The sequence below is a fragment of the Oculina patagonica genome, chromosome 14 (genome assembly GCF_052425735.1).
Source record: "Oculina patagonica isolate OP01 chromosome 14, crgOcupat, whole genome shotgun sequence".
NCBI lineage: Eukaryota > Metazoa > Cnidaria > Anthozoa > Scleractinia > Oculinidae > Oculina > Oculina patagonica.
In genome coordinates, this window is record NC_135771.1 from 5,493,960 (window position 1) to 5,512,894 (window position 18,935).

Consider the following 18,935-nt stretch of genomic DNA (forward strand, 5'->3'; position numbering starts at 1 on the left):
TTTCTTGGTAAATACAAGGTCAAAATTTTGGAAACTTTAGAACATTTTTCAGTTTCAATTCAATCAATCTGCCATAACATTTACTATCAAATAGACTTCTAGAGATTTTTTTCGCTTACGTTTCACTCGTGGTCTTATTTAGCCAACTTTCAATTTTTTTGAAGCTTCCTCGGCGACATTTTTAGAAATATACAAATTGCTCGCAATGTAATGCATTTATCAGGTTCTACATTTTTCTCGAAGATATCAACTTTACCCCAAGCTGCAATGACTACTACCGGTACCTTCCTCGCGGATTACGAAAAATATAATTGAGACCCTACTTTATACTAAAACAGGGATATTTAGTGATATCTGAAATATAATCCTGTTTTTGTATTAAATTCTCGAAAACCAACCCTGACTAGCCAGCGGCACATTCCTGTATAACAACTTGTCAGGCCGGTGTAATGTCCCCCCTGCCCCTCCCCCTCCCCACTTAAGGCAATATTACTAACAATTGGGTAATAAAGAAACAGATTTAAAAAATAATCTCCGTTTTATTGTACGGTGTTTTTCTACAAAGAAATAAAATATCTTTCTTACTGTCTTACTGTCTGGAATCCACTTCATTAAAAATAGAGGCTAAACTTCGAGCAGCTCAATTTCCTTGTTAACTCAGAAAAGTAGTAATGGCCGCTGAAGAGAGGGTGAGACACGCGCCTCTCGTTCCGAGTTACCGCGCGGCAATTTTTCTTTCGCTTTATTGGCTCTTCAATTAGGATTACTCGTAGCCTAACCAAAGACGTGGAACAATTGTTTGTATAAAATCTTCAGTATGGTTATGTGTCCTTAAAAAATACTCATCTGAACATAAACCTATGGTAAAATTAAAAATATTCTGAAAATACTTATTTTATAAACTAATGTTATTGGATATTTACAAGTACAAAGTACAAAAATAGGTCTGTAAGCATTCTTCACGACTCGTCATCAAATTGTCTCCAGTCCACTTTTCGCTTCAAATCACCCTTCCCGATTTGACAGAAAAAGTGCCCTGGGGACGAGGAAGATTTGTCTTCGGATTACTGACATAAGAAATCTGACTAGTGAAGAAAACATGAAAACTAAGTAGGAAGCTGCAGTATTAGGAAAGGAAATTATATACATATATACAGTTGAAATTCCACTTTGGGACACCTCCCATAAGGGGACACTTGGACGTCAGGCTTTTATGTGTTCATCCTTCTGCGGGCACCCTTATTTTTTTCCTTTGGGAGAGTCCAGCTAGAATAGAAAAAATAATTATAAAAGAGTCTCCATGGAAACGCCACAGGCAGGTGAACAATACAAGCTGAAATAATAGAAAATGCTACCTTATACACAAGTTCAAAGGTAATTATAAATTGCAACTATTTTTTGGTTTTCGTGATTTTGAGTTAAACGAATAGAAAATCCTGCATTGCTTTAAAAAAGACTAAACAAATCTCGCTTCGCTACGGCCAATTATTTGAAACGCATGCTACTGATACTAGTATAAACGCAAAAAAATTGTTTTTCATTATTTTTGTGTCCGTGTTTTCATGCATTGTTTGAGCCTTGTTATGCTCGTGTTAAAGATGATTTCCAGTCCGTACTGCGCAGACTCAGGGTTTGTTTTCATTTTTGTTTTGAATTCGTTGAAACGTTACACTTCGTTGATAGCGTACATGAAGTTTTTTAGTTCGCCATTACGGATCGTTTCTTTCAAGAATTCACGATGAGCTAAAACGTCCGTTTGAAGTACCATCGAGCTTCTTTTACTCGTTATTATTTTTTGCAAGGATATCTGGCGTTAATAATGAAGAAAAAGGTAAGTTTTGTCCCGGAATTTTTATTTTTGCTAGTAAACATTCTTCTGTTTGTGAGACTTACAAACATTGCAGGCGGAGATTGCGCGGTACGGACAGGAAATCATCTTTAAGATGAGGCCCTATTTTGGGGTTATCGAAACACGAGATATTTAGGCCTAAAATTAACCGGACATAGAGAATAATCAGACACGCCCACCCCTCCACCGTAATAGTGTCCGAAGATGTTCTTAGTTCAGTTTCTGGTGCTGTTATGATTCTTTCACGGCAACCTGGTCTTCAATCCTTACTGTTAAGATTGCGCCTTCGGTTATTTAACTTTGCGACGTTTTTCCTAACACAGCTGGTATGTCTTGGGTTGAAAGTCGCTTCGTCTCTTCTTAGTGGCATGTACTCTTTTGGAAAAAGTTCCCTATACCCTGTGGTATCTTGGTGACCCGTGGTACTTTTGGCCAACTGCAACCCTCCTACTTCATCATAAACGGGCTCGTCCTCGGAATCTACCTCTCCTTCTGCAGTTACGAACCTTTTCAAACTCGTCACAGCCAACTGCCTCAGAGCTTTGGTCATTGCCAGGTCTTGTGAAAATCCCGTCCTCAACAGCTTGCGAGATTACGAGACCTCCTATCTCTTCATATAACTCGTCATCTGCTGGATCGGTGATTTCCCTTTCGATGTCTTCCTCTGTATTGAAAGAGTGGTTCTCGGAGCTACAATTCTCGGGGTGTTCATTTGTGCTTGTTGCATGGCGCGAATCAGCAATCTCGTCGTATATCCCATAATCGTCTTCCAATCTTTGTTCTGGATCTGCGATGTCATCGTAAACTTCGGTATTTTCCATTCCCTCGCATATTTCTTCGACTACTCTTTTTGTGACGTCGGACCGTACATTCTGGTAGCGAGGTTCAGCGGAGATGATCTTTACGGCGGCGAGTGCCTCTGGGCGTGTCACGTCATTGCGCTGACAGGCAACGTCATCATACAGCTCCTCCCCTTGCAGATCTGTTTTGGTGACGTCAATATGCCCCTTTTGGTACCGTGGTTCAATGGAGTCAGCGCTCTGTCCAGCGAGTTCCTTTGTGTTTGCAAAGTCACAATCGCCACCACGCTGATTATCAAGATCTTCATAGAAATCTTCGTCTTGCAGATCTGAACAGCATTCCCTAACAGACATGTCGTCATAGAGCACTTCAGGTACTCGGACTGCCGCATCCGATTGAACGTATCTGTAATCGTGTGCTATAAAGAAACCCTCGGAACACATTTCCTCGATAGCTCTTATGGAGTGGTGTTCGTCTTTGATTGACACATAGCAGGCATCGTCAGGCTGACTGATTGACAGGTCTGGCCACTCGTTTCTGTCGTGACACTTTAACCAAAATGACATTATCCAGGACTTCATTGGTTGCCTTTAAAAAGATTAAGCGCGATTAACGTAATGTCTAGGAAGTCACTATTGGTAGAGAATGTTTTCTACCATATGCATAATTTTATCTTTCCACTATTCATGGTCATTACCCCGTATTGCATTACACATCATTACTGCGCGGAATTTCACGCGTAATTAGCGCGCGCACATAAACAAAATGGCGTTTTTTTCTTTATGGCTTACATGTAGTCCGCGAGAAATCGTCTCTCTTTTCATTAACGAGTATGGTGAACTATTAATTTTTTTCTCGCATTTTGGATGCAGTGATCAAATTCTTTCTAAAAAATGAATACAGATCAAAGCTAAGTCTCTGTTTGAACAATAAATTATCTTTGGAAACATGTACTTTGTTAGTACTCGCAAGGGTTTTATTAAGAAATTATAAGGTATGTGGCGGCCTGCTCCTAAAAACGAATATTGTGACCCCACTTTTTATTTCAAAACTTAGGCCCTCTTGAAGTAATCAACCAGTAGGCAAAGTTTGGTTGAAAATCTATGTTCAGTTCTTAGTATACTATGACAGAGATGACAGAAAAAGCCTAGAGATCCCCTTACCTGCTTGTCAGGCAGTCAAAAATGGCAATGACTGGTGGCCTCTGTACTGGGTCATATGTCCAGCACTGATGCATTATGATATACACCCAATTAGGACAGCCTTCAGGTTTGGCCAATGGTCCAATTTCTCTTAAGTGAGGAAGAATCTGTTGTTGAGATTAAGAAATATGGTTGACATTTCAGCGGGGGTCTATTAAAAATTGTTCTAATATTGTTTTACAATAGTTTTGGTGATTTACATTAGCTCGATGACTTGATTTAACGCCCGTGGCATTAATTTATTTATGGAACTTAAACATTTAATGCACCTAATACATCAAGATGGAGATATGACGATAAAATTGTTGTTGAAGGAAGAAGGGAGCCATAATAATTTTTTGGTGTTTTTCCAGTCCATAAGGACAAAACTTGAAAAAAAATCAGCCTGACTTTTTAAGTTGAGATCTAAAGTTCCTGATGGCATTACAATAATATCACTTCTTATCGCTTCAGTACACTTGCATGGTGATTTTTAACAAAAACTGGACCACTATTTGTAGTTTCCATATGTCATTAGGCTCTTGCGTTTTGAAGCGAAACTGGTGGCAGTGTCCCTTTAACGCTGAAGAGCGTTTGTCATTTGCCTAATATCAGGCCAAAAATCTAAAAACACTCTTTACGAATCTATAATTCGTATTTACTTTCGACTCGCAGCCTTTTCCCCCTCGCGCCTCCTTCTTTGTGCTGGCTTCCCAACTCTATCGGGATTCTGATCAATGAGGGCTGTGAAAAGTCAGAATACCCCGTTTTGCTCAGTCGTTTTCTCGATCATCTCACCCAGTGCCCACTTTTGAATTTAGTGCGTAAAAAAATACACATCGCTAGGGAATCTATGACGAAACGGGATGTGTTCTCGTAGCCTATCTACTGTTGAAATAGAAACGCCTTTGATTAATGACACATACCTCATCGGCGACAAGGTTGTAGTAAGGTACCGAATAAGGTCTTCCCTCCTGGCCTGTGGCAAAGGCAGTGTACAGTTCCCACGCTAAGATTCCAAACGCCCACACGTCACTAGCGTGAGAATAATTGTTCTCTAAAATCACTTCTGGTGCACTCCTGTTTCAGAAATATAAAAACAAAATAAATAAACAAACAAACATAAAAAGTGAATGAATGAATGAATGAACAGAGTATTTTATTTTTTGGGGTTGTTTTTAAACGAACGAACGAACGAACGAACGAACGAACGAACGAACGAACGAACGAACGAACGAATGAATGAATGAATGAATGAATAAAATCAAAATAGTAATTTGGCTTCGTAAAGAATCAATACAGAGCTGAGTAGACTTGCCACAAGTCGACTCTTTTGAGCGACGAAGTCGCGATAAATGAGCGAGCTATGTCGAGGCAAACAGAATTTTGAGCAGAATGAGCTATTTTTACGAGCACTGCGGCGGTAGAATAGGCAAGGAAAGTCCATGTAATAACCGGCAGAAACGTGGTTTTGAAATGGCTTTTCAAGCGTGTAAGATATGATCAAAAGAAATAGGCTTTAAAATCCTCGCCGTACAATTGCTTTACTGAGTGCTTGCACTACTCGTAAACCGAAACGTGACAACGTTCTTTTATCACATATTTTAGGTTTTTGAAATAAATAACTTGTCCGTGAGTGTGATTTTCGCGCACGCAGCAGCCAACAATACATTTTTTTCTTGTTAAATTTTGCAAACCAAAGTGTTTACGTGAAAAATAGATAAAAAAATCTGTAATTCTTTAGGAACAATAACAAAAGCTGGAAAACTTAGTTTTATTGTAAACAATAACACAAACACGTTAGCTTTCGTTTCGTCAACTGATAATTGAATTGATTGACAAGTGAGCCCTGCTCTTTAATAGGGGAACCCCCTTTGTTGTGTGCTCTCGTCAGCATTTTATTTATTCAAGACTTCAGTGTGCGGGTGTTTTCTGTTGGAAAACATTTTTGTTTTAAAGATTTTTTTCAACGCTAAAGTGAGCCTGAAGAGCTAGAAATGGAAAGCGAAATGAAGGTAAATTGGCGTAAGCCGTGTTTGTTTTATTAAGAGCTTTATCTTGCGTCTAAACGTTACGTCGTGTTAAAATTTTGCAAACTGTTTGAAGCGATGATTTGCAAAATAGCTGGCAAGTTTGGTCAACGCTTTTAAAGTGTAAATTTTACACTTGTCGGAACGCTTTGTATAATTACTGACTCATGCTAAACAAGTTGTGGGTTATTTTGTAGTTCAGTCAATGTCGTATAAATTTAGCAAACGAAAGACTAAATGTACTAAAGCACAAAGCAAGATTTGAGTGCAGTCGCCGAATTCCTCATAGACCGAGCGGTTTTAGGAAAGCCCACTGAAGTGCACGCTCTGGCGTTGAGAAAGATATTGAGAATTCGTTGCTATTTTATTTTGCTTTGTTTTGTTTATTTCACTTTTCAAAGTTGGCAGAGGGTAGTAATTCTGCCACAATATTTTGTCAAACAAGCAAATGCTATAAGAAGCAAAGCGAGTGCACGAAGGCACGAAATCGACTGAAATTATAGTTTGGTGAAGAAGTTTCGCTTAACCCGTCGGGCTTTATATGTTTAGTTTGCATGGCATCCATATTAAAACAACAAAAATCTTATTTTAAATCTTGTTTGTTCGAAAGTTTTCGCATTTCGCACCTCGTAAAATAATATTTATTCCGGCGGCCGAGCGAGCTCGTTTTGCGAAAAAGTTTTTGAAACTCTACACTGGCCCAGGTCCTGTCCGAAAAGAACTAAATTAAATAAATATTAACATAAAAGCAGCAGGAATTCTTAGTCGAATAACGTATACAACACTGTAATTTATTCTCGAAAGGAAACTTTGCGAACTTCTAAGAAAAGCTACGGTAAACAAACAGCCTAAATTTTCTTTTAAAAAACCCATTTTTGCGACAGTTTTTATCACGATCACTTACTTTTCATAGGCTTGTTTTCCGCCGGTATCTGGAGTGAGGTTTTTCCCTTCCTCGGAGCCCCAGGGGCAGTTAGTGTTTTTCCCGAACAGCGGCAGGCAATCTAGCCCGAATTTTTTTATTAGGGAGGGGGTGAGGGGGACGGGGGGGGGGGGTGGTGTCCATGCTCCCTTGTTCTCTTAAAGCATTCTGTCGGTTTTGGTTATTCCTGTTCCCTAAAATATCAGAAACAAGGCTTTTGTACCCGTGTTCCCAGTTTTGTTTTCCTCTTGTGCCTTTGTTCCCAATTATTTACGGCCATGTTTCCTTGTTACCTGAAACCCCCTGGGAGGGGAATAATCATTGGCACGCAGATTCAATTATTTACCTCAATGTTTGTTTCCACTGAGCTCTTTGTTACTTACCAGCGAGTCGAGTCAGGAGGCATGGAACGTTGAATCACACATGACGTAGATGTGACGTCATGTGCACTCTTGGGCAAGGATTTGGAGCGACCCAGACGAGCGATCTGTACCTGTTGGAGAGTTTTAATTCATACGTAAGTTTCCTGTCCAAAATAAGAAATATAAGGCTGCATCTGAATAGCATGATATAATAATTATAATATATATGTTACATAGAATATGATGAAATGGATTATTTTAGGCGACTGTTCTGACGTATAACCACTTATTTTAGGTCACATTGAATCAATTTTTTACGGTCCGAAGTGGAGTAACAAAAAAACAAACGTGCATACGTACGTACATACTTAATTCATTCATTCATTCATTTTTTCATTCATTCATTCATTCATTCATTCAGTCACCCACTCAATCAATCAATCAATCAATCAATCAATCAATCAATCAATCAATCAATCAATCAGTCAGTCAGTCAGTTCGTCCGTCCGTCCGTCCGTCATTCAGTCACTCAGTCAGTCACTCAAGCAAGCAATTAATCAATCAATCAACCGACCAATCAATCAATCTATCAATCTATCACACACACATGCACTCAATCAATTGATCAATCAATCAATCAATCAATCAATCAATCAATCAATCAATCAATCAATCAATCAATCAATCCTTGAAAGTGTAACAACTGAAAATCGAACAAAAGCCCTCTAACGTTTGGCAACCTTTGTTAAAGTAGCAAATTTGGCTGACACCCAAATCATTCATTGTGGTTAAATTCCGGCTGGTTTTCTTTAAAGACTTGCGCTACTTTGCGCAATTAGAAATACAACAACGAACTTGTTAACTAAATTATTCCCGCCTGTCCATGCCCCTCGATACGTACCTTGTCTGGTGCTAACACATTCACATATTCAGCTCTGAGGTCTCCATGTACGATGTGGTTCACATGAAGATAGTGCAGAGCTGACGCGACCTGAGACAAGAACATGACTATGTCCCCCTTCTGGCATCGTCTGTCAAGTACGTATTCCTTCAGGTTCCCAAGAGGGGCCTCAGCTGACTTCTGAGCAAAGCAATTGACATGAAATTAAATAACTATATCCTTACCCGTTTCAAAAAAATCGTAATCAACTCTAACCTGGTATTATTTACTTTAACAACAAATCAGTGAACTGTCTTCATGTGGCACTTTCGTCTCTATAAATCACATAGTGATAATCTGAAATACTCTGAAATTCATTTTTCAGGAGTACCTAATGTAGTTGAGAGGTATACTCAATTCAGTAACAGAAACATTTCCGTTTATGCTTTTCGAATTTTTAAATCTAAAAGGTAATTTGAGGCACTTTCTTAGTAAGACCCGCCAATAGAGACAAGATTTACTTACCAATTCGACAACTGGAGAAGGTGAATCCAAGTTGTCGATCTTCAAAATCTTGACAAGATTTGGGTTGTTAAGACTAAGCAGCTTCTTCAGATGCTGTTTGTCTTCAACGGTGATCATTTCCTTCACCAAATGGCCATCCTATAAGAAACACCATAACACTATATGTTAATCATCATCTGTTGGCTTTCAAACGCTGTATCTGTATCAGTTTAGTTATCTATATGCATCACCAGCTGATCTCCTCCCCCCCCCCCTGCCGATTTACTTGTGCATGTTGTCTATGTACAGGAGCTACGATCAGCCCGGGACCATAGCTACCATTTCACTTTAAACAAAGCTTGCCTATTAAGGGAGAAGTCTCGAGCCAATTAAGTGGCCCATACTGACGGAGCTTATCCCGGTTTCGATAGCATTAAGGAATATTTCTTCTCCCCCTGTATGGGATGCTATTCCATCACAGGGTTTCCTCCCAGAATTATTTCGCCGGTACCGATTTATTTTCCTGGGTGGAGAGAGGCACCATGACAGTAAAGTGTCTTGCCCAAGAACACAGCACAGCGACCTCGGCCTGGGATTGAACCCAGACCGTTCAAGTTCGGCGCGCTAACCATTAGGCCACCGTGCCTCCAATATTGCTTGTTTAAGTAAGGTGAATAACATTGGCTTTAAATATATCATACTGTAACTCCGCGCGCTCGCTGAAACGGAATGTACCCAAGAATGAAATGGGATGAGACCGGACATCAGCATATCAGGCGCCTTTGGCAGCCGCTATCCGTCCATGTGTATGATCTCACCCCATCACCCAACCCATAGAATAGAATAGACCACAACACCGGGAACTGCATGCCCTACTCTTTACGATGAGTGTGTGGGTTCTTTAACATCCCCTGCTGATAAAACACTGAAGATGCAGGAGACGGAGCCTACGGTTTATCGTCCTTATCCGAGAAGCCTAGAACGTCTTAGAGTTTCTTATTTCCCCTAACTAAGCATTTTCTCCTCAGTTGTTTAATAGTGCCATCGTATTGTCGTTACCCAGAATATTAAGAGAGCAGTGGCACTTATCACGCCTTGCGTTGGCTTGGGAAGTTCAGTTTCTGGGATCTGGTCTCCTGCGTCCGGCTGTTAATTAACACCCACCCCACAGCACACTCCAATATCACTGATCTTCGCGTCACTCCCGTGTTGCCTTTCTAAACCGACGTGAAATTTTTCTCACCCAATTGTCAAGGTTACTCTCTCGCAAGGATTTGATTGTATGTCATTGTGGTGCAGGCCAAGCCCGCTTATACGGCACCACATGAGGACGACATATAGTGTCCATGTAAATCGAAGAGAAAATGTGTGAGCCAGGAGCCAAAACTTTGCTCATAATAATGAACTGTTCGAATCTGTTTAAAAACCCCTTTCATGACTAACCTGCGCCAAATATGTTGTTGGTAAATCATCAGCTGCGTTTTCTGACTGAAACACGGATTTCTAAAGAGCAAATGAAAATTGGTGTAAGGGTTAGTCTCTATTAGTTGTTATACGCGTAATTCTACTTTAAAAATAGCACGAAGGCACGCATTTTTACACACAAATATGTACAACGAACGTCCTTGTTTGTTAGTGCTAAAGAAACTATCCGGATGTTACCAGGGGACGATCCAGGGACTACATTAAGACCGAGAGTGGAATCCTTCGGGAAGTTATGGTTCACAATCAGAGTGTAATTTTTAAATTATTAATTATTTCTTTTTTCATTTGCTACAACGTTTAAAACGATTTACTGCAGCACATTACAAACACGGTCTACAGAACATAAGACACATTTATTACAAATAAACAAAATCAAACAATTCTATAAGAACTTGACGATATTTAACTAACAACAGGTAAATTGGCAAAATACAATGCATTCGCGAAGGTGACACATACATTGCAAACAAATGACTACAAGACGCATGTGGTACTGTATGTTGACGTGATTATTTGCTAGTACTGTTTGTACTTTTCAACGCACGAATGGTGCATCGATATCACATCTATAACAAATGTATAATTTAAAGAAATAGAAATAAATAAACTCACATAATTGATGTGCAGGGACGGTGGGTCTGCTCTCGGTTTCTCTTCTTTTAAAGAAAAAGAAAAACATGAAATGAGTTATCCCGTGACGGAATCGCTAACATATCTTGTGAGGGAAGTACTACTTTATAATTATTTATGAAGACGTGGTTTATAATTCTATTAGAAAAAGGCTGAAATTTTCTTATCATTGTTCTCCTTGAATTTTAATTTGTCGTCCTAAAACAAGACTGATAGGGGATTGATCAGTCAAAGTATGGCTTTCTTTGTGTATTAATTTCTGTCCTCCCATTACGTACCTGAGTTCACTGCAAGGTGTTGCAATTCCTCGAGCTTCTTTTTTAGGTCAGCCAAGTTTATCCTTTTTCCTCGCTGCCATTCCCAGCACTGCCTCATTATGTCATATTCTGCATGTTCAAAACATGACTCACGGGGCAAGACATGTTTTTTCTTCACAACCTATAAAAGTAGCACGTGTTATATATACTACATTTAGTATACTACGTTTAGTAATTTCCACTACCCCGCCCCGTTTCACATTAGACCATAAACACGTTTTTATAGAATTTTAGTTTAATGTGGCCGTGCGCGAATGTTGCTTGCTAAAGTATTTTTGCTACGTCATCTTCCATCGTCCTGTCCTTCCTGACTTTCTTTCCGTCTTGTCTGTACTTGTTTTCAAGCCTGGATGAAATAATAGTCTATCGCATTTTAGGTACCTAACAGAATTTTTGCCAGGAGAGCTTAGCTATTTGCAGGTGCTATTTACAACTAAGTACAAAGACACTGTGACAGTAAAGTGTCCCCCCGGGGGGGGGGGGGGCACTTCCTATAAATGGGCTAATGGACATGTGCCGCTAGGGCTCGATCCGATCCCAGAACACTCGATCCGGGGTCCAACGCACTAATCATTGAGCCCCTGTGCCTGCCTACCTCTTTTCGTATCAATGTTATATTAATGAGACAATTTTCGGTTGTCTTAAGTCAGTTTTGTTAATATGGAAAGGAAAGGAAAGGAAAGAAAAGGAAAGTGTTATAAGTAGCGTTTTAAAATTCTAACTGACATGCTCAAATAACACGAAAGTACTTATTTAAATGACAACAACAGTACTTACATGGTTAGTGACATCATCATCAATTGGAATGTTTCTGTATGGGCGGCACCCATAGGTGAACACCTCGTACATTAGCACCCCAAAGGCCCACACATCAGAGGCACTGGAATATCGATGCTCCATTAGACTCTCGGGTGCTTTCCATCTCACAGGAAGATCTTCATCATCAGGGCACGTAACGTCCAGACAACTGTCGTCGGGTGAACAGTAGTCGTACGTTTCGTCTTGGTCTTGACCTATTAGTCAAAAAAATATAATGGCAGAATGTCACTTAAAAGGCAACTTAATCATTGAGGTTTCTCTGTACAGTTGAACCTCTCCTTACGGACACCTCTCTAATACGGACACCTCTCTATAACGGACAATCTCCGACAAACTTCTCACGTATTTTCTTGAGAAAAAACCTTTATAATACGGTCCCCCTCTAAAACGATCAACGAACACTAAATCTCGTCCCCAGGGAGCAAATTCATATAATCTTAGCCTCTTTATTACGGACACTCTGGTGAACAGGTGATGATAGTTTGTGTATTTCCTCTTTGCAGGTTAAAACACAACAACGCTTTATTCGCTTTATGACGTTTCATAATTGTTTTTTTTACATTGAGTTGTAGATCATTTCGTTAAAACATCGATTCGTATACGGTACATCAAAACATGTAGCTAAGATGTACAATGAATTATACTGTGCTGATAAATAGTGTGTCCTAATGCTTCATAATCAATTTTGATGCAAAGACGAGTGCGGGCCTCATTTTAGTTACTGAACAATTCCAGTTGTCAGTGGAGTCATAAAAATAGTCATAGTGGTGACCTCTTTAATACGGACACCTCTCTAATACTGACACTTTGCTAGGTCCCTTTGGTGTCCGTATAAGAGAGGTCCAACTGTCCTTTGAAAGGAAACAGTGCTAAAAGTTGTGACTTGTGTAACCTTCGGCTGAAACACGAAATGCGCCAAAAACACTGACTAAGGTCAAAGTATTAAGTGAGCTGTGTCGGCTGTTAGCTGTTATATGTGATATCTAGCTTTCCGAGACACAACAGTAGAATTTAAAAAAGTCTGTCTGACTTTTGAACGATTTTTTTTCTTGTTATTTACCTTCGTCCATGGATCCATTTTGAAGCTGCCGCAAAGAGTGCATGCCTCTTAACTTGCAGACGTAATTATCGCCAACAAGAACGTTCTCAGCCATAACAGCTCGGTGTACCAGTCCTTGGTTTTGCAACAACAGAAGAGCTTCAGTTATGTCGAGGAGCATCTTGAGAAGCAGAGGCGTTGGTAAAAGCTCGTTGCCTTCTCGTGAAGCTTGAACAAACTGCAGAAGGTTGCCGTATCTCTCAAACTCTGTAATGATATGATACGGTAAACTTTTAGTGTTGTAACCAAGCAGAACTGCTATGTGCGGATGATTCAGACCATTAAGCCGACTCAGGTTGTATGCTTCTCTCATTAGCAGATCTCTCGCCTTAGACTGGACCAGGGAGTCCCCATCCAGAATGTCCTGTTTTGTCACATAAAGGGTTTTAACGACCGCCTCCTTCCTTTGGAACATGCCACGTTTTACAAAATACCTCTGTCCTTGGCTGATGGTTGTCTTGTTAACTTCTAATGTCTGATTTCGGTAGCAGGTCGTGAGATGTTGAACGTGCAGGTCTTCTGGAAGAGTGTCCTTTAAATCGCGATTCTCAAGGAGGTGGTTGGCAAAAAGCATCTTAGTGAACGGGTCAGGACTAAACAGCATCCCCGAAGACATGCGCTCAAGGATCGCTCTACATTCTGGTCTCTTCTGCAGTTTTTTGTCCTTTAGAAGATTTATCAAACTGCTCCCGGCCTCGATCCTCAATTCTATATTCAAGAACGAAAAGAATGTAGAAGAATGCATACAAAGTTAAAAAAGCTAAATATACTCCGATGGACTAAGTTAAAAATAAGCATTAAATACACTAAGGAAATCAATTACTTCCTTATGGTACTAAATAGGTTACAGGTATTATGAATGTACCTTTTGTCATGTTATTCATCGTGATATCAGACAGTATTGATGCAGCTAACAAACAAAACCTCCAATCCTCTCCGCCGCCACCCTCTTGATAGGCTTCAATCACACGCCTAAGAAGTATCATGGCTCGCCTCTCAGTTTGCATTTGTGGAGTAGGGCGTTCACTGTGTACCTAAAGAATAAAGTACCGTATTTATTCGATTAAGTTCCACTGGGCGCTTACGTAACAGTTTTCGAACCTTGAGAGTGGGCGCTTATTCGAGGTGGGCGCTAATTCGAGGCTGGGCGCTTATTAAATTTTCACCATTTTTTAGAAGTGTACGCTTATTTTGCAAGAAGAAAGTAAGTAATAACAGAACGTGAAGATGCCCGAAAAGCCGAATTTTACTGATCCTTGAAAGTTTCTGTAAATTATTGAGAAAGCTTGGTCTTCGGGTAGTCCTTGGTAGTACTTTATAGTCAATCTCACACCTCCCATTTTACTCCGGTCTCGTGCATGTAATTTTTTTAGGATGTGGGGGTGGGCGCTTATTCGAGGCTGGGCGGCTGAGTAGCTTTTCCTACCTACAGGGTGGGCGCTTATTCGAGGTTGGGCGCTTAATCGAATGAATGCAGAGTATATCATGTAAACCACTGAAACGAGAACAGCATATGACGGACTGACGCACATAGACTTCATGCGTGAGTTACCTAGTGCAGTAGAGAATCTATTGTCTGAGTTTCTGTTCTAATATTATTAGGTGCATACGGAAAAGCAAATTAACTCCCTTAAAACCCCACCTTTCCGTGCAGATAGCACAAGATGCAGTGCAGGTCAAACCATTCGCTGGTTTTCGTCTTTTTAACGACCGCTCTACTTTTCTTCTTTAGCTTTCGAAGAAATGCCAGGTCCATCACATCAAAGTCTTGCGTTTCAAACAAATTCTGGCATTCGTCAAGGCAGCCTCCCAAGTTTGTCGCTGTCGCGTTATTACAGGGTTTCAGCAGATAGCTGATCGCCTCTTGAATGAACTCCATCGAATATCGGAAATAGTTCTTCCGTTTGTAGTTGATCTGATTGCAGTATCTTTTCAATTCTTCCTGGAGTTCCTTCAAATCATTCTTAAGGTCTACCGTGGAGAAACCTGCTTGAACCTGATGGATAATTATCAGGGACAGAATACGCTTGTAAACAGAAAGTCGGATTTCTTTCACCGGGTCTGCTTCCTCCTTAAAAACTGCCTCCGGAGAAATGATGGATGACCTAATGATTTTTTCTACCTTCAACAGGTTCTCTTTGCGGCTGTCCTGGTCATCTCTGAAAAGCAGATACTGAAGCTGCTGCAGGGCATGTTCCACAACTTCATCGCTGCTGCGGATGTTGCTTATCTTGGCCAGGATCTTATAGGTGTCCATTTTCATAGAAGCCGCTTTGCTCCATGACAATTCCAGATATGGAAGAATTTGGACCAGTATGAACTGTTTCTTCTCCTCCTTTAGTGGCCCAGCACAATTGTCGAACTCCACAATCGATTTGTCTATATCTCCAAGAAACGATTCAATGGAGGTCTTTGCATCTGCGGTCCCTATAGCTAATGAAAATTAAGAAATCAGAACGCAGTTTTGAAGAAATCAGAACTACTGTGTTTCAGCTATTATAAAAAATATGATATATTGATATGATATTATTGATGGAATTGTTCTATTTTTTTTAAGAAAGGTACAGTTTATACTCTCCGCTTCCAGAATTCTTTTTGGTCGCCTTTGGTCATTATCTTTTCCTCCGAGAATTTGCTGAGTTGGCAATTTCATTTGATTCATAATAGATAACTTTGTGGGTTTATGGATAAGCAAGTTATATGCATGTTTATGTTATCTTGAAGATTGTCAAACTGACAGTCATACGACATAGCTTGAGACCGACATGGTGACGTGGGCCGTAAAAAGTTAAAAACTGTCGTAATCTCAGTGCTTTCGTTATTCTAATTTTGAGCACATCACTCCTCGCTTTTACTACGACCCCTCAGGGGCCGTGAGCAACTGGTTCTTAACATGACTTTTTAAAGTGATAATATTAGGTACACACTGCTTTTAGTTTATAAACCTCTTTGTTACAGTTTACCTTGTTTGCCAAGAATGCCTTTACTCGGCTTTGGATTCCATTCTGAGCCATAGCGTTCTTGGTAATATGCTTCATTTACGCTGGGTAGGCAATAAGTTGCAGAGTTGCTCTCGGATTTAAATGATTTTCTCCCCCCTCGTACTCTGTCGTACGTAGAAGTCCCGTGATAGGTTTGTTCCTCTTGTTCCTTGTCCCGTGAACTACAGGCAATTCCTGTACTAGCATTGTGTCGATGGGTATGAACGTCTTCTTGAGAGAAACGAATAGGTAGATAGTAACATGCTTAGCCCTAATCAATGCATCTTTACTTTATTGAATTTCTTGGTATTGTAGTTGGTATTTGTAGTTAATATGTAGCTGGTCAGTTCCTTTGCAATAATTATCAGGGTTGATTTAGTGACAAATCCAGATGTGCTAAAAGGGGAATGGGTGGCTCGGTGGCTCCATTCTTGCTCCCATAACAGAGAGGGATAAACTTCATTTTCTACCTTATCTTGTTCAGAAATAAGAAGGTGGGGGGGGGGGGGCGGTCTTCCCTAAAGATTCATCATTGAAATTAGTTGCTAGTCCCTTTAGAACTTGAACTTGGTTATATGTTGCAAGAACAGACTGGTCGAATTCAACTAATTACTGCTGGGTTTTCTTGATGTAATCCTAGACTGTTCAAGGTGTGGATCTATATATGTAGACGAAACGGTAGTGCGCGTGTGTTTACCTGTGTGACTATTAAATGGAAGCTTTTCTTCAAATATTTTTGTGCTAGAGGTCAGACGTTAAGTCAGGGTGAGACCTCTGTTGGCTTTCATTTAGTGCTGTTTATTATGTTGTACAAGGTGTTTTAAACTTCTAAACCCTAAAACAAAATACAGTGTATTAGGATCACGCACAGCAATACCTCTTGCTGAAGATTGATGGAAATTGGTGGCTTGTGCTCCTGGTCCTATAGCTGTAAAACCATTTCCTGATATGCTGGTGTTGTAGGTAACGTGATACGTCGGTCCAACAGTGTGGCAAGCAACTTTAATCACAAAAAGAAAATGTTAAAAACTGAAACAAGTAGATTTTAGGGTTGAATAAAGCGTCAACTGAAGACATAAAGACATCACTCGCTGCCACAACAACATTAAACACGAAAATGCAGATTATAGGTAACTCATGACTACATTTTTTTCGTGTTCTTCACTCTTGCAGACTATTGAAACGTAAACTGCGGTCAGGCGTCTTTTTTTCGTGGCGGGAGGAAATCGAACAAAAAGGAACGCCTGATACATTTATTTGACGAGTCGTCTGCCGCCCCCTCTTGCTGATTTGTTAAGTAAAAGTCCCAAATCTTTAGGTTCCCACGATAGACTTACAAAGCGTGACAATCAATTTATACTTCTTATTAAGGTCGCGGATGAGCTCATTTTCTGTCAATCCAAATTTGGAAATCATGCATGAAAAATATTCGTGTTTGTCTTGCTTACGGTAAACTATTACTCAATACTTTTCAGTCCAGAGCAGCTCAGGGTTTTGGCATGCTAAGCTAACTCATTAATTCCCTTATTGATTACGCACAGGAGTCATGTACGTAAACTCTGTTTCTGTTCCCTTTCTGTACGTAAACATCACGCTGTCACCCATTCGATTGTCAAACAATTGTATAGCTGTAAGGACTGCGTGACGAACCGTAAAACGGTAATCTTAATGAGCTTTATATATTGATTGGGGGTTTTCCCTTGAAGCAAATCTTGCTTTCAGGATCAGACAGCAATAACAGCGTTAATTAATATGTACATGAACACCAACAGCATGTTTGTATGAATACATTCGATACTGTCAGAAGTATTTCTCTTTACAAATGCAATGTTTACTACGCGGTCTGACATGGGATGCAAATTATCATTGGATCTGTGGCCAATGTGATCGGCGGAGTAAATAAAAACTTTGAACGTTCCGACGATCAACTTTGATCGAATTCTAGTTTATACCTATCAGTGAAAGAGAATTAGAAATTTTGTTTATCATTGTTATTAGAAGCGCCAGCAGCGTGTGCATTTCGATATTAGTCGAAAAACCAAAATTGGTTTTCAACAACACTCTTGAAGTCAAAATATGCGGATGTTATCCACTAAGGATATTGCAACTTCAGAAGACGTAAAAGTTAAGAACTGTAAGAACTCAATGTAAACTTACTTCCAGTTGCCGCCATCCAGTTAATGGAGATGAGGTAACAGCCTCAATCAGTTTGACTAAAGTAATTTTGAAATGTGAAATTATAATGTTGCCCTTGAAAGGTGATCTGGGAAAAAATCCGGGGAAAAACCCATGACGTCGTTGATTCAGAGCGTTTCAGGAGTTCAGTTCAAAAACAACATCCGCTTAGAGCTGACTGAATATGCAAACTCGCTTACATTTGAGATGACAGATCCTTTGAAATGATCAGTACGTTAACTCTACCTGGCTGAAGTTGTCTGCCAATTCACTGCCAATTCGCAATCTGCCAATTCGACCGGTTGAAATTGTCTGCCAATTCGAAGTAAGCATCGAAAGAAGAAACTATACATTAGGAACAGTTAAATAACATTACCAATTGACCAGAAACATCTTTTACGTACATTTATTTGCGGCAAACTCTCTCTGAACGCTTATACAAGACGCCTCATATCTGCTCTGTTTCGGAGTTAATAATTTTTTACTTGGCTTTTCAAACTTGGAATATTTAGCATCATTTTAAAGCTTACCGTCTCAACCGTTCATCTCAATGCTTTCTATACCCATCTCAACGCAATAAATGGCGAAAAACACTCGCGAAAACCGTGTATTTATCAATTCACGCACTCTACATGGCATTTCCGGAAGTCAATAACTTATTACGTGACATTTCAGTCGTCAACTGCGTGACATATTTTTAAAGCTTACCGTCTCCACAGTTCATCTCAATGTGTTCTATACCCATCTCAACGCAATGAAATGTCGAAAAACACTCGCGGAAACCGTGTAGCTATTAATTCATACAATCTACCATGGCCTTACCGGAAGTGAATAACTTATCACTTGACCTTTCAATCTTCAACTGCGTGATATATTTTTAAAGCTTACCGTCTCCACAGT

At 39.9% G+C, this 18,935-nt stretch overlaps 1 pseudogene across 1 annotated transcript; it reads right to left on the reverse strand.

The window, feature by feature from the left end:
* Positions 1-519: 519 nt before the first annotated feature.
* Positions 520-18,070, reverse strand: LOC144638107 (uncharacterized; annotated as a pseudogene). Its single transcript, XR_013567883.1, has 16 exons — positions 18,018-18,070; positions 16,738-16,860; positions 15,843-16,091; positions 14,522-15,312; positions 13,745-13,913; positions 12,841-13,587; positions 11,739-11,974; positions 10,923-11,082; positions 10,627-10,670; positions 9,973-10,032; positions 8,551-8,688; positions 8,047-8,226; positions 7,167-7,276; positions 4,758-4,911; positions 3,814-3,959; positions 520-3,238 (listed from the first exon to the last, which is right to left on the reverse strand). The product of XR_013567883.1 is annotated as an uncharacterized LOC144638107 (transcript).
* Positions 18,071-18,935: the final 865 nt, after the last annotated feature.